A 16,059-nucleotide genomic window follows, 5' to 3' on the forward strand; every position below is an offset into this window, starting at 1 on the left:
CACAGGATGCAAAAGTCTTTGTCTTTATTACAAGGCCAAAGAAATCTACACATCATGAGGAGCAGAGCGGATAACATCCTCTACTCTTTTAGACTCGGCAATGGCACCCGCTGCACCTCTAAACTCCATGGCCAGAGCATCAGCATCGTCTGGGTTCTCCATCGGTGGAAATCCAGATGCCATGTCGTGCAGGTCCTCGCTGCCCCAGAGGAAGGAGGCCGCCAACGCCAATGACGCACCATGCCGAATCATGTGATGGATCACTTTCAAAAACCACCTTGGTACATTGCCAATGCATTCTTTGACACTCACCCCCACTGGTGAAAGCACGTCAAGGACACCACCGCATGCCTCTAGAAGGGCAACATGGAGGTCCTGGTACTGACTTGCTTGAACTGCTGTGGTGGATTAATCTACTGCAATAGCATCATGGTCGCGCTCTACCTCTGTCATCTGCTTGGCCAAAATGGCATTGGCTCCACACAGCCTCGCCACCCTATCTTGTGTGATAGCTAGCTTCCCTGGGCGGCTAAAAGGCACAAGCAGAGCAACCGCTCATCAAAACAAAACATCTTGAGAAGGAAGAATAGGGAACCTCACTAGGAACCTACCAAGAAGTTGTGCCTGGGCCTCAGCATGAGACACTCCAGCGGCAACCACCTCTTGCTCCATCCTGGCCATCACCGCTCATATGGATTCCAGCTACACCTGAAGATGACCTACCTCATCATCAACCTCCGTAGCTGTTGCGGAGCCATGGCCTCCACCATCACGGTGCCCTCTCCACTGTCTGGCAAATTTAGAGGAGAATAACCTACTTCGTCAAGCACCAAAAGCCTAGAAGAACACCTAGTGACAAAACACCTGGTTCACCCGATTCAGGTCGGTCACAAGACTTAACCGATAAACATGGGCCGGATGAGAAGATAATGCTCGGCCGTCGCCCATCTACAAACCTCCATCCCCGAGCTCCCCATCCTTTCCATCAAATCAGATTTAAGGGGATGGGGATGAAGCAAGGTGAAAAGCTAAAGAAAGGGAGGTAAGTTTAGCAGTGCGCAGATAAAATTATGCCCATTTACACCTCCCCTTCTTTATATATAAGTAGGAACCGAAGCGTGGATTAAATCCCAACCGCACACATTTGTGTGTGGGAGAACGAGCCATGAGCACCAACACTCTAGCTTTTGGTTAGCAAACTAACCCATAGGTCCCAATGGCCCAAACTCGACATAACGTCACTTGAGCCAGTGCAGGCGAGTGATATGACACTTAGATCGAGAGCTCAGTCTGGCTCACCCCCTTCAGCAGGTATAAGCAGTAGTGATTCATTCACTACTGATCCTACCATACTAGAGTCAGGGGGGTATTCACGAGGGTCACCAGTATGATCCTAAAACCTTTGACACCCGGTGTCGCGTAAATCTCATAATACCCAGACGAGCTCAAAGTACCTTATTTCAGCAGATGTGTGCCCCTCTGCGAGAAACTAGAAAACTAGTTGGCCAATGGCTATAACCAAAGTACGAGCTCCTGGAATCTGGAAAAAGAGTTTTATGATGTGCCCATGCTGGTCAGGCTTTTTCCTATCACCCCTATTCATTAGGACATGGATACTCACTCGTTCTACCTGTTATCAGCTCGAAGAGTAACATACGGAACTACTGATAGCTGCTCACATGTTCATTACTCGCCCATGGTGGTTCTTGACCCAGGGACACTACTATATTGGCCTCAGGGCTCCAAACACTAACCTCCCTTTTTCCACTAAAGAGGCTCATGAAAATTCGAGTCACGTTGCTTAGCGGGTCTCGAAGAAAAATGTGACGCTCTTAGTGTTTGTTAATTAATGACCAGCATCGGGTCACCTTAAAAATCAACTGGCATAGTGATGCGTGAAATGATAGTGGTGCAATTACCTTGTCTTGACTATCTGTTCTTAGATTAGGACTTAATGACATGTAACCACTAGCTGACGCTAGAATACATCAGGAATCAACTTCTCGAGTAATGCAGTGCAACCACCAGATCTTAGCACTAACAATGTCCTAGAAGCCACACTTCTGGTTAGAGGGTGCCACCACCCAAATACAGCATTCACAACGCCTCAAGGGCCATGCTCAGGCACCCACGTTTCTTGATATGGGGTGTACAACACGAGCCTGGTGCGCACAGCGGCTAGGGAACCATGTTCCCTAATAAATGGTGCACCACCATCCTCCTTGGTACCCGAGGAGAGTTCTTGAAACCCAAGAAATGTTCTTGGCACTAGTGAAGCTACATACTGGCTCATCAATACTTGAGAATATCGAGCTGCACTACTCACAACCTCGGTACCCCATGGATAGCTCACTGATGCTTACAATATTCAGAACTTATAGGGGTCCACAACGTCCCTAGGGAAAAAAGGTACCAGCTAGCATGTCATTAAGTCCTGTGGGGGCTACTGTCAGATATATTGGCAAGGGTTACCCGCACCGCCCGTATATGTGACCATCGTCAAGCTATCAGCCCAGCAGCCACTGTTGATGTTTGGGAGTGCAAATATAATATTAAGGATTCCGCAAGCGCACGAAACATCACTACAGCATTTCACTGGGAGTATTCCAGGTATCGTTATTTATATTTACCATAGGAAAAAAATGGAATAAAGATTTATTGAGTAATAAAGGAATATCTATCAGTCAACAAACTAGCATGGCTAGAGCGGGGGTGAATGTAATGATAGGATTTAAGCATAATAACACTCAAGGGATAGACCATTAATGATAGATGTAATAACTTGAGTGTATAGTGGGTGAGGTAGATTCCTATGATATTCTCACTACAAGTATATGTACTTAGTGATAGCAAAAGATTAACTCCATGTTCATGAATAAGGGACATTACTCCTAAAAAGCACAATAGAGTATTGATATACCCATGCAACCGCGTCCTACTTGGCCTACAAACAGGAGGTGGATTGCATAGGACTCAACAAGGCTGTCACCCTCATGATCTACAACCAATCCAGAATGCAGGGTGCATCCACAAGCAAACCATGTATAAGCACCATGCTTACACTTGGTTGGCCACTCAACCCTATTAATTAACGCTAGGTTGAGCACTATACGAACCTATACATGAAAGATAAAGATAACTTCAACTACTTCCAAGCATATAAACATCATAAGCGTAACCTTGTAAATAAGAATATAACATGTAGTATTGAAGTCTCATAAGATATGAAAGTATTGATACAATGGCTTACCAAGCCTCTAAGACTGGATCTAGAATTGGGTCCATGAATCCACTCGACCCTAACTCTCAAGATATTAATCTACTACATTAGAGAGTCTAGAGCTAATTCTCCTGGTGTATCTTGATATTGATCTCTGATGGATTTCTCTGAAGATTGAAGATTGGAGAGATGCCCCCTAGGAGGAGGTATGGGGGCCTTATATATGGGGCACCAAGAGTCCTATGGGCCTATGAATCCATGGCAACCTCAAATCTGAGCCCTCGTTATGAACTGACCTTGTGCAATAGCGAAGATGGACTCTCAAAGACAGTGGGGAACTGACATACAAAGGAGGGCATGATAGGGAGGACCCATAGGTTGGCTGGCCTAGTGGTGGGGCCGGCTAGCCCCCCTGTCAGCCTCTTGGCTCGATCTTTGGTGGTAAGTCTTCTACGGTGATTCTAGAACATCCAAGTTGGTTTCATCGCGGTTGGTCATGATTTTCTCTGACGATTAGGTCAACCTTGCCTATTTTCTAGATAAATCCTCCTACATTCATAGATTCACCAAAACTTGTGGAATTTATTAGTTCAAACCCCTAGACCTATGTTGGTGATCCTTTCTATGCATTTATACAAGTTATATTGATGGTTTATGATGAGTGTTAACTACCATCAACAAACTCCCCCAAGCTTCCCTTTGCCAGTCCTTGAGCAAACTTAAACTTGAACAATGGATCAGGAGTTGCTACAATGCTTTCACGCCTTATACACACGTGTTCAATCAAATATTCTCCTCTAGATTAAAATAAACTGACTTAACTTTCAAACTTACCCATATTACCTTCAACCATGGAGGCTTCTTAGCCTTCTCTTGGGTCTCGAGTAGTTGAAAGACAGAACGATCAAGTCAAGCACTATGTCTCTTGTTCTTTTGCTCAACCTTATTCTGGAGGTTTTATAAGTTTTTAAATAAAACTCAGAGATTCCTTTGTATGACACCTCTTAGATCCCTTTATATGTGGTATTTGTGGATTCTCACTCTCTAGTCTCTCTTTATGTGTGGTATCTGTGGATCCTCTCCAAGGTGTATGTTATTGTTGCCTTTTCTTCCTAAAGCCTTTGTGGAGTTTATAGGTAGGGAGAAAAACTAGAGAGCATACTCACAATGCGTATATTGTAAAGTCAAGCAATGGATCCAAAGAGAAAAAGTCATACAATCAAATCAAGATGTGCAAGTGTGTGGAATACATGGTGGCTATCCTAATTCTACTACGCTCCTTGAAAAATATTTCTCTCTTGAAACTTGGAAATATTTTTGCAAGAGAACAGGGGCTATCTTTATTCATCTTTCCTTTTTTCAGGTGGGAATCTAAGTACCCATTGTTTTCAATATTCTGGTCATTTTTGTGTCCATTTTTTTCTTTTTTACAAACTTTTGCATAGCCCCATGTCACTTTTCTACAACAAAACTTTTAAGAGATAGCAATAAGAACTTGGAGCATTTATTTGGTGGATGGAAAATCTATCAAGCATGTTTTTGTGTTCACCCCCAATGTAGGAGTAGAACATTTTTGGGTGGATCTAAATCGAAGGCAAGTTTTTGCGCCTACTCCTAGTGTAGGAGTAGTGCATATTTGGGTGGAGTGTACGTGATCTTGATTTTAAAAGCATGACAAGTTTCTCATAAGGGTCAACAAAGCTTGACAAAACTCAAAACATATACAAGGAGCATATAGTGGAAGGTTTTCCTAATCTAACTATATAATGGGGCATTGGTAGGAATTTTAGCTTTTTCATATAGGAAACTCATCATGATTGATTTTTTTTATTTTTCAAAAGAAAATACTCTGAAACTTAGTTTTCACCTTGAACAGGATAAATAGCAGCTCAGACCATCTCATATCATATCTGTCAACCACCTAGACTTAGATCAAGCATATGCTAACCCATGAGTATCAGTTCAAAGTAAGTTCTTATATCAAATCAGTCTATCCAATACTTGGGAGAATTTTGGACTAAAAACTAGGCACTTGAAACGAATTACAACAGAGCAACTATTCATCATGTCCATCAAAAGTTTATTAGGAGAAAATCTTAAACTCCCTTTTTATTTATAGTACTCTTAAACTTAAAACGACACTATGCTTATTTTATTAGTACTAAAAAACTATCACACACACTTTTTTATTTTATCTTATTGCCAGGAATGCTTAAAAGTAAAATGAAGCGAAAAGGTACTTACCTGGATAATTGGAGATGCACCTCCCCAAGCTAGCTTATTCATGGGGATGTATCTCCCAAGCTGGCTTTTGATTTATTTTGTTTTATAAGTTTTATTATTATTATTTTTATTATACTTTTGATTTATTTTGTTTTATAAGTTTTTATTATTATTATTATTATTTATTATTATTATTATTATTGACACCACAATCAACATTCGTATGGGTTGTTACACGCCACAAGATTGCTCATATGGGGTTTTAACATTTCTTGATGCAAAACTTAGAATGAAACTAAACTAAGTCAAATTTTATTATGCAGAGTTATAACTTTTTATTTTCTTTTTATATTTGCTATGCTCACTAGTTTTCTAAATGCAATGCAGAAATAAACATGCTAAAGTTTAAAAGTTATCTATCTAACTTATATGAGTGCGTAATTATTATTTTTATCATTTTTTAAGATGCAAGACATGAATGAAAATGCTAAATGTAAAAAATAAACATGGATAACTACTAAGTTACCTTTCGGAGGGTTCGATGTTTTAAGTCCTTCAAAGGACTCCTCCTTATGAAGTTCATTGATCGAGTACCTCGGTTCGCTCTTGAGAATAAGGATACTTGTAGTGGTACCTCCAATGGTGGCGCTTCCAATGGAGGTGCCACCTTCTTTTGTCAAACCCGTCTTGGTTTTTCATTTGATTTTGGTTTGACCATCCTTTTTTACTTGTTCTTCCTCTTTGTTTAGCATTTCAAAGCCAATCATTAGTAGTAGAAGCGGGCGACATCTTGTGTGCATCATTATTGCTGGTTCAGAACTTTCACTTGTAGAATTTGGGGGATCGATTCCCCCACACTTTGCTCAAAAGTGTGTTCTACTCATAAAGACAAGGTCGAGAACAAGTACATGGGCTTTGTTGGTGAGAAAACACCAACAGAACCAAAACATCATTCATTCTTCTACTAGCCTTAGGCACATTGAATCATGATAAGGTTTATGTGCATTGTTTATTTCTTACAACATGGGTGATAAGATCAAAAGGATGAGGATAAATGTGTCATTTGAATACATTTGTCAAAAAGAGTGGAGTTGCTAATCTATGGAAGGATTGTCCATCATTACATAATGTTGAAACCTTACATGATTATGACTATCTTCCAAGGATAAGATATGTAACATTTTAGCTCATTTGGTAAAGACTGAGATCAAGAAAGTGGTGCTATGAACAAACTTAAGGAACAAAACATATTGAGTTAATCAGGTTGGATCAAGCAAAGTTTGTAACTCAAACATGTTTTGGTTTCTTGTTGACATTTCTTAACATCACTTTTACTAGGTTGTCATCCCTAGCAATGATGCCAGAAATGCTTGATGGTATTTATTAACATGACACTTGTAACTTAGAGAATATATATGGGAATCCAAAAGTGCCTAGATAATATACCATTGTAGCATTTCACCTGGGAGTATTCTAGGTATCGTTATTTATATTTTTACCTTAGGGAAGGATGAACAAAGGGAATATATTGATAACTTATACGTATGATGAAGAGATAAAACATAACTAAGCTTCTACTCACAATAGGGGTAAGTCAGGATAAATATATGGTAAATGATCATTGATAATTAATAGTTGAACACTTAGAGTACTCCTTTCTATGGCATTAGCATGACTAAGTAGATATAATAGAGAAATAATTCCTAAGGTCATTCTTAATTACAAGTCAAAACATACTATGATTAGTGCAATTATACTTAATAATCATAGCTAAGATCAACTCCATATCTACACAAATAAGGGATATTACTAAGGAAGATCAAGAACAGAGCATGACTTCCTTCGCAACTAGATCCTACTTGACCTATATTCAGGGAGTGGACTACAAAGGGACTCAACGAGAGTGTGTCGACAAAAGATGCTCGGCATTCCACCGATGGGTATGCCCACTATGGTAGATTGATTGGTAGAGGTGCGCATGATCAGGAACTAGATCATAACAGAGACACAAGACACAAGATTTATATATAGGTTCAGGCCGTTAATATGACATAAAACTCTACATCCTTGCTCTGTTGATTTGTATTGCTATAAATATGAGATGAGGTGTTGGGATCTGTCGACTAGGGGACCCCTGCCCCCTCCTTATATACTTTGGAGGGGTAGGGTTACAAGGAAAGTATCCTAATTGGTTATATGGTAGGATTAAAATATCTATAGTATCCGATCAAATCTTCTAGGTGCGTTGTGGTGTACGCCGAGCGTGTCGTGCGCCGTAAGTCTTGATGTCGTGCGCTGGACCATCCTTGATGGTGCAGCCATGTCCCTTGCCATGGGTTCCCTAGGGGTGCATCTCCCATAGCTAGTCCCCAAGCGCCTTGTATCTGCTTGGTGACCACCATCTGGTCAAGTTCGAGGAGTTTGACATGAAGCCGATTAGCTTAACTGATGATCTAAGCGGTGAAAAATGATGGCCGACCAGTTTAACTACTGACCTAGGTGGTGAAAATGATGTCGACTAGTTTAACTGATGACTTGAGCAGTGAAAATGCGCACCGACCAGCTTAACTGACCTACCGACCAGTTAACTAGCCTACAAACCCTGCGGACTAAGCCAAGTGCTCACCAATAGGATGTAAGGAGCTCAAGATAGAAAATTGAAAATTCTTGGCTGATGAAGTGTACACACTTAGGTGCCACTTGCGATAGCAGCACCGATAACGTGGTTGTCAGAGCAGAGCAGAGGCATTAAGCGACAAATTGGACATAGTCAAAACATCATGAAAAAGAACCAGTACATGCATCGCAAGGTGTAGTGTACACACTATAGTCCTTGAGCCTAAGATTAGGTGTAGGGTACACCTAGTGTCAGGGTCTTGAAGAAAAAAGAAAGCAGTCCTAGCAAAGCTAAGAAAGCATAGCAAGTACATTCACTGCAAGGTGAAGTGTACACAGTTAGTCCCTAAGCCTGCTAGAAAATAAAGAATGAATCTTATAGCAGGGTCAAAGAAATAGGAGCTTGATATTCTAGTGTTGATGCATGAAATAGCAAGCGTCATCTGCCATGTATCTACCAAGGCCCCAATGTGCCACCCAAGATCAGCACCCTGATCTAAACAGCATGGAGCAACATGATAACATACATGGCATGCAACGTCGTCAAAAATGTAGTAAAATCCAACCGCTAAGGGAGTCCCCAGCTTAGCTGGTGACGCTTGCACGAAGAATCCAAACACCGAGGAGTCCCTAGCTTAGCTAGCGAGCCCCTAGGGTAGCTGACGATGAAGCAATGAACAATCTAACCAACTGGTTGGCAAAGAATCGATCACAGAGTAGCCCAACCAACTGGTCGGTGGTGAAGTAAGTGTTGAGTAGAAGTGAGCGCCGAACAGTTCGACCAACTAGTCCGGCGATGAAGTCCATGAACCTAGCTGTCCGACCAGTTGATCAGCGGAGAAATCTAAATGCCTAGTGGTGCAACCATCTGGACGATGATCCTTTTGTTCTTCTAGGGTGATCAATCCCCAAGCATGAAAAATAAGCTCATTGACTGAACCATGCCCCTACAATACAGATATGTAGAAAGAGTAGTACATGATGTAAAAATAAAATATATGAACTCGGCGATGAAGGTAGGAGAGCGGAGTGGATAAACATCTTGTTTGTTTGGAGTTTGTTTCATATTTTAAATATGAGTTAGTTGCTTTCTAGTTAGTTCTATACTGCGTCACCAGTCCTGACTAGCTCCCAAGCTCTATAGCGCGGAGTATCTAGCACCCGTGTACGCATAAGAGAAGAGAGCATCGGCAAGGAGCCACTGCTGACTATCCATAACGCAGAGCATGGCTCATGCATGTGTAGGAGCGAAGTCAGAGGCTAGGGCTGCTTCTGGATAACATGAGTAAGAACGTAGTTGGTCGGTGAGCTAGTGGAGAACATATGGAGTATCTTAAAGATATTACACATGGCGAATAACTAGAGAAATAATAATTGGAGAAGCATGATGAAAACTCAAAGAAAATAATTGGAGAAACATGACGAAAGCTTTATTAAATATAGCACGAGAAGGGTACTTTAGTCAGAATGTCTGGTCAGCGGCGTATGACATTATCTGGTCGGTGATGACAAAATTGCCCGGCCCTTGAGCTTTTGGCCTATCGTCATGGTGGTGGTCGTGATTGTCATAGAGCCATTCTTCATGGTGATCAATCATTGCAATGTGACATGGCTAGCTTGATGGCTTAGGTGGCTCGCTTGATGGCTCGGGTGGCTCACTTAGTGGCTCGGATGGTGGCTCGGTGGCTCACTTGATGGAGGACCGACGCCAGCATCTGTGCCTCGGAAGATCATCTCAGCGATCATGTTCGACGTCGGAGAGCTTTGTCGTCACATACTCGGCTCCAATGCCTGCTATAGTATTCAGCTCATATGCAGAGATTGGGCATGATGCATGCACATGTATGTTGTACGCGTGTGCGTCATGGCTCTATAGATGTATATGCATAAATACAAGCAATCGTTTTCTTCATCATCGAAGATTAGCAAGCATGATTGATAGATGCATCCGTGCATGTATACATGCAAATCCTTGTTTGCATGGCCAATGCTTATTGCCTTCTTTAGTGATTGTGTGGAGCCTTGTGCGTGTCATCAGAGAATCCATGCCAAAACTTAGTTGTCAAGGCATTTGCCAATCTATAGCCTGGGCCTCCTCCTTGGCTTCATGCTATGGTGACGTGAGGACCTGGTATAGAGTCTAGTCTTGCATACTAGTCAGAGTTAGGCTCAATCGGTCCTAGAGTCAGTAGAGGTTGGATGCTAGGATCAATCTTGATTGAGGCTAATTACCCACGTATTAGAATCAGGCTCAGCCAGGACATGGTGCATGTCGATGACACTGTTGATGATTTGATGGAGTGCTCCATGAGTAGGAAGAGGTGATCGCATCAGACCCTAGGGCTCTATAGGTCAAGGTATGCAAGAAGCTGAATCACCGAAGATGACGATGAAAAAGTTCCCGCGCAAAACCAAAGAATGATTTTGTGAAGAACATCATGTTGATCTTGAGGTACGCCATCTGGCTCACCATGGGACCAAGCGCACACCCCTACCTGGCGCACCAACTGTCAACAAAAGATGCTCGACAGTCCACCAAGGGGTATGCCCACTATGGTAGATTGATTGGTAGAGGTGCGTGTGATCAAGAACTAGATGAGTAATAGAGACACAAGATTTATACAGGTTTAGGCCATCAATGTGATGTAAAACTCTACGTCCTGTGCTCTGTTGATTTGTATTGCTGGAATATGAGATGAGGTGTGGGATCTGACTGACTAGGGGACCCCTTCCCCTCCTTATATACTCTAGAGGGGTAGGGTTACAAGGAAAGTATCCTAATCAGTTATATGGTAGGATTACAATATATGTAGTATCAGGATCAGATCTTCTAGGTGCCTTGTGGTGTACATCGAGCAGTGACATGCATCGCAAGTCTTGATGTCGTTGTCTAGACCAGTCCCTGATGGTGTGGCCCATGTCCCTTACCATGGGTACCTAGGGGTGCATCCCCCATAGAGTGTCACACTCGCGATCTACCACATGGCCCAAAATATAGGGTGCATCCGTAGATAAACAACATATAAGCACCATGCTTACACAATGTCGACCACTCACCCCATGTACTTTAGAGCGAGCGCTATATGAACTTATGCTTGAACATAAAGACAATCTAGCTATACTAAGCATATAATCAAAGTAGATGATGAACATGATAACTAGGAATATGAATAATATTAAGAATAATGTCATATCAATTGTAGCAAACATATAAAATATGAAAGATACAAGAGAGGATACAAGGGCTATACAAAGCCATGCTCTTGACAAGATTAGGAATCCAAGTAGATGGCTTGCCTCCCTCTAGATCTAACCTAGCTAGCTATGCCCTATAATATTTGTGGAGCTCTAAGGTTCCTCTCTTGATGATGGAGGAAGATTATTATATCAATGATTGCTTGAGGGGGGTAGGGGCCGGTATATATAGGGGGAACCATCAATCCTAAGCCCTCGGATCAAACTAGCTTAAGCAACAGCATAGATGCAATCCTTTAGGTGGTGTAGAACTGACGTAGCGAGGAGAGAGTGACATGTGGGCCCAAGGGCCTGCCAGCCTGTAGGTCCACCTGGTGTCTACCTCCATGGGTTGCCTTCTAGTGTCTTCTAGAGTCTTTTAGGAGTTGGTTTCATCGTGGATAAGTGTGATTACATCTGACAGTTAGGTCCACCTTGATAGTTTTCTAGGATAACCCCTATAGAAAATACAGATTCACCAAAACTCATGGATTTATTAGTTTAAACCCCTAAACCTATATTAGTGATCATATTCATGCATTTATTGAAGTTGTATTGACTGGTTTATGATGGGTGTTAACTACCATCAACATTTCTTCATTTGTGTAAATAGCAATATCAAAGGGAAGCCCTTTTTAAGAGATGACCACTTACCTTAAGATGTTACGTTCATCATTGGAGCTTGATGACTCATGTGATGAAGGGTAAATGATTTATGGTGGTCCTTTCTTCCTACTTGAAGCTTTCCTTACTTGAGCTATTCATGAGCATCTTATCTCCTATATCGCACACCTTCTTTCTCATTCTTTTATCATGCCATCCTTCTATCTTTTCTTTTGTGGATCTTGACACTTTGTTTGGACCTTCTACTCCTCTAATTGTTGTATTCCTAAAAAAGATTAGTGGACAACATATACCCAAAGGAATATACAAATAATTCAAAGCAAGGATAATGTTATCATAGAGCTGAAGGTCATCCTCTATGCTAAAGAAAAGTTGGTTTTAAGATTTTAATTAGCATAGAACCTTTATCCCATGTTTTCAATAATGTATCTTTGTTCACCACTACTTTAATTTTAAACAACGTTAAGGCAAAGATGTGTAAAATTGTTTTGAACCTCAGACCTTGATTTGTTTCTTATGAATGATCTCCTATCATTCACAACAAAATTTGAATATTTTCCTGCAAAGGTTAGTCCATTTGTATAACCGAATTCTATACAAGTATGTTTTGATTGAATAATTATGTTTCGAATAATATTCTGAAGCATACTTGTAACAAAACAAGGAAGCTTGAAAGACTAAAGAGATTCATTCAAGTAGAAACAATAATATGTATAGTGAACCAAAGGAGCATGATTATTTAAATTTTTATTTGTTAGTGATTTAGCAAGTTGAGCACGACATAAAGGTAAAGATAACAAGGACAAATTAGCAACATGGCATGACATGTTTTTAAAGAACTCCATCCCCCACACTTGAGTTTTGCAAAATGCAAAATCAAGCTTGGATGATAGAATTCTCCTGTAATTGTGATTCTATGTTGCATAATGCTTGGTTGGATATACCTTGTGTTTTTGTTCTTTTTATTGAAATGATTAGTGACAAACATACTTGAAGGAAACTTGTCTGATTTACCTATCAATGAGGGCTTCATGGATCTAGGTCCATTGAGCAAGACCTCTTGTTTTTCTTTGTACCATTCGTACAATTTCTTGTTCTTCTCCTATCAACCATTCCTGAGGTTTGTTGATTCTTAGATGACGAGTTGGTGTTCTTTGGGGCTATGAATTCAAATTCCTCCTTGATTGTATTTGTCCTCTAACAGCGTGGTAGAGAGCTTGTTCTTCTTTGTTTGTTAGCGATACGCTAGACGTCTTGATGATCAAAGAAGGAACCTCATTGGTACTCGTATGGAAGCTTCATGTTCAATGACTAGGGGATGTTGTCTCGTGATCATGGTTGCGACCTTACGAGACACCGTCAATAGACCTCCCTTGATTATGATGTCTGTTGATATGAGGATGCATGCCATGATGTAGTGGCAATTTTTTGTCATCCTAGTCCTTATTGTTGACTGTGTGAGCTGGTCTTTTCATACATGATGAAAGCAGGCATATTCTGGGTAATATGAGGTGGGTTGCATCCTGCTTCTCATCAGCATCCTAGCTTGAGTCTTGGGAAGGCTCAATGCTATGTTGTCTTTGATGATGCTCATAACCTGTCGATTTTTTCAGTCCACTTCCATAGCTGTAGTGGTGATTTTTGGATTTGTAGGTTCATACCAAACCATGAACAGGCATAGCTTATATTGATTCTTCTTGCAAAATGTTAATAGACACATACCTGAGGGAATATAACGAATTTAAAACACAGGTTGTTGTCCATAATTTTTGTGATTTTCCTCTATGCTAATGAAAGGATGGTTTTTAGAATTACCTTAGCATAGATTTTGTTTATCATGTCTTATAGCAAATTTTATGTGTTTACTACATTCTAGCATGGTTCAAGGCAAAGATAACTTGCAACAAAAGATAAGTGAATAATCTTGATACTTACAGTTCTTCCATTCAGTGATGAATGAGATGTGTCTTCTTTGTGTAAAGTCATTTGGAGTTCAAGCATGCCTTGATTCATCTCCAATGTGAATTCATCTCTTGACTTACCCAGATTGAAATTTAGAGTTTTCTGTAGGGGTTAGTCTAATAAAATATCCAGTGTCTACTAAAGCACACTCTTGGTTCAAAAATTAAACTAGACACTATGTCTAATTGAATCTAGGAAAGTATTTTAACCTAATCACCATGCTTAATTTAAAAAGCCTTTGAAAGTGAGATCAGCACTTCTAAACTAAGCACCATGCTTAATTTAAAATATGTATCAACATACTCCAAACCTTAAGCATATTATAGCAAACAAATGTAGCATGAAAGCATTATAGAGATTTATTCAAATAGAGATGAAAGAGCATGATCATGGTGTGATTTTTTTACAAAGCATGAGCCTTCATGTGCTCACATTTTTATATAATTGGACCTTCATGTATCCATTTTTTTAATGCAAATGATATGGATATATGCAGGTAACCAAATATGTTGTGGATTTGACATAAGAAAATTCAAACTAAAATGGGGTGGATGCATGGATTATTCAAAGTAAACATGCAATGGAATACAAAAAGTTAAAAGATAACTACTCATCATATTTAAAGTCCATGAGCAAGACTATCTCACCTTTCTTGATCAAACTTACCATGACTCACAAGATGAAATTTGTGAGTAGTGCAACGCCTGTATTCGTCACTTGAGATGTGATTTGAATTCTTGTGACGATCACCTTTTTCTCCAATCTACACATGGTTAGAGAATATATATATATATATATATATATAAACCTATGAGATGGCAGGGTTCCAGTGTTGATGGTTCTTAAATGTTTAGGCACCCTGACTTCTTCAATGTCTTTCTTCTTTTCTTGTGGAAGCTTGACAGAAGGTCAAAATAGCATTGGTTGTCCTGTCTATTTCATAATATAATAGAATAGGGGTAATCCTGTCACATAATCATCCAATTTATAAGAGCACAAGTGCAATGGCAGCTACTGAGACAGTCGCACTCTCACACTTGAGCACATATAAATCTAGTAGTCCGTCGAGTACCACGAAGGGACTCGAAATACAAGATGCATTCAACCAAGATCATACATGATTCAACATACACACATCACTTGTTACATAAAGTTCACAAATAGTCAACATACATCAGAGTTCAAATATACACGAGGTTCAAATTTAATAACGGAAGCAACATAGTTTTAAAATAGCATACACACATAATTAATTCAAATACATGCTAGTTCCATGATCAAGTCCAACAAAAGCAACATAGATAAGATACTAAAGAAAGCCTTGCCCATGGCCTCACTCCTCATCCACAGCTGGAGAGAAGCAGTTCTTGCAGTAACCATGGTACATTACACCATCTCCAACAAGGGGGAATAAACCCTGAGTATGGGAATATACTCAGCTAGACTTACCCGTCATAAACCAAAAATAAATTGACACCAAGGAGTATGTAAGGATTTTCATAGTGAGGCTAGCTTGACAACATTTTGAATAAAAAGCTTACTAAATTAAATCCTCCATTTTAATTATTCTAGCATCAAGTTAAAGAGAGGTATTTATTTATACATTTGCAACTATCCTGTAGCAAACAATTTATTTAGGACCTCGGCATCACATTAGTAACCATATCAAATTATTTAGGAAACAACATAACCATCATATTCCATCAGATTACTATGAATGTTGGAAGCTCATTCAAGTTTCTCACTATCCGAGAGAGATGGTGATTCAAATCGGTTGCAACCAGCTGTGTAGAAAATCTATAACACAAACCAAGGCACACCAGCCACGGTAGCCTTAGGTCACCTTTGGTACAATTCAGGAACAGTCATGGGTTTGAGCTAAGCCGCACACTCAGGGAGTAACCGGAAGCCAGGATGTTCAGACAATGGTCTGCCCAAGGTTCATCTGTGTCCCCGCAAATACATCCTCCCCTCCAGTGTATGCGCCATATGTTGATATTTCTTAGCATCACTCTTTACTAAGTTGTCATCCCCAGCATGATGCCAAAAATGTGTTGTTGGTAATTATTAATGACACTTGTAAACTCAGAGAAAATTATATATGTTAAAGTACCTACAAGCGCACAGATAATATACCATTGTTGCATTTCACCCGGTAGTATACCGAGTATCATTATTTA

This window comes from Miscanthus floridulus, chromosome 6 (genome assembly GCF_019320115.1).
Source record: "Miscanthus floridulus cultivar M001 chromosome 6, ASM1932011v1, whole genome shotgun sequence".
In the NCBI taxonomy this organism is placed as follows: domain Eukaryota; kingdom Viridiplantae; phylum Streptophyta; class Magnoliopsida; order Poales; family Poaceae; genus Miscanthus; species Miscanthus floridulus.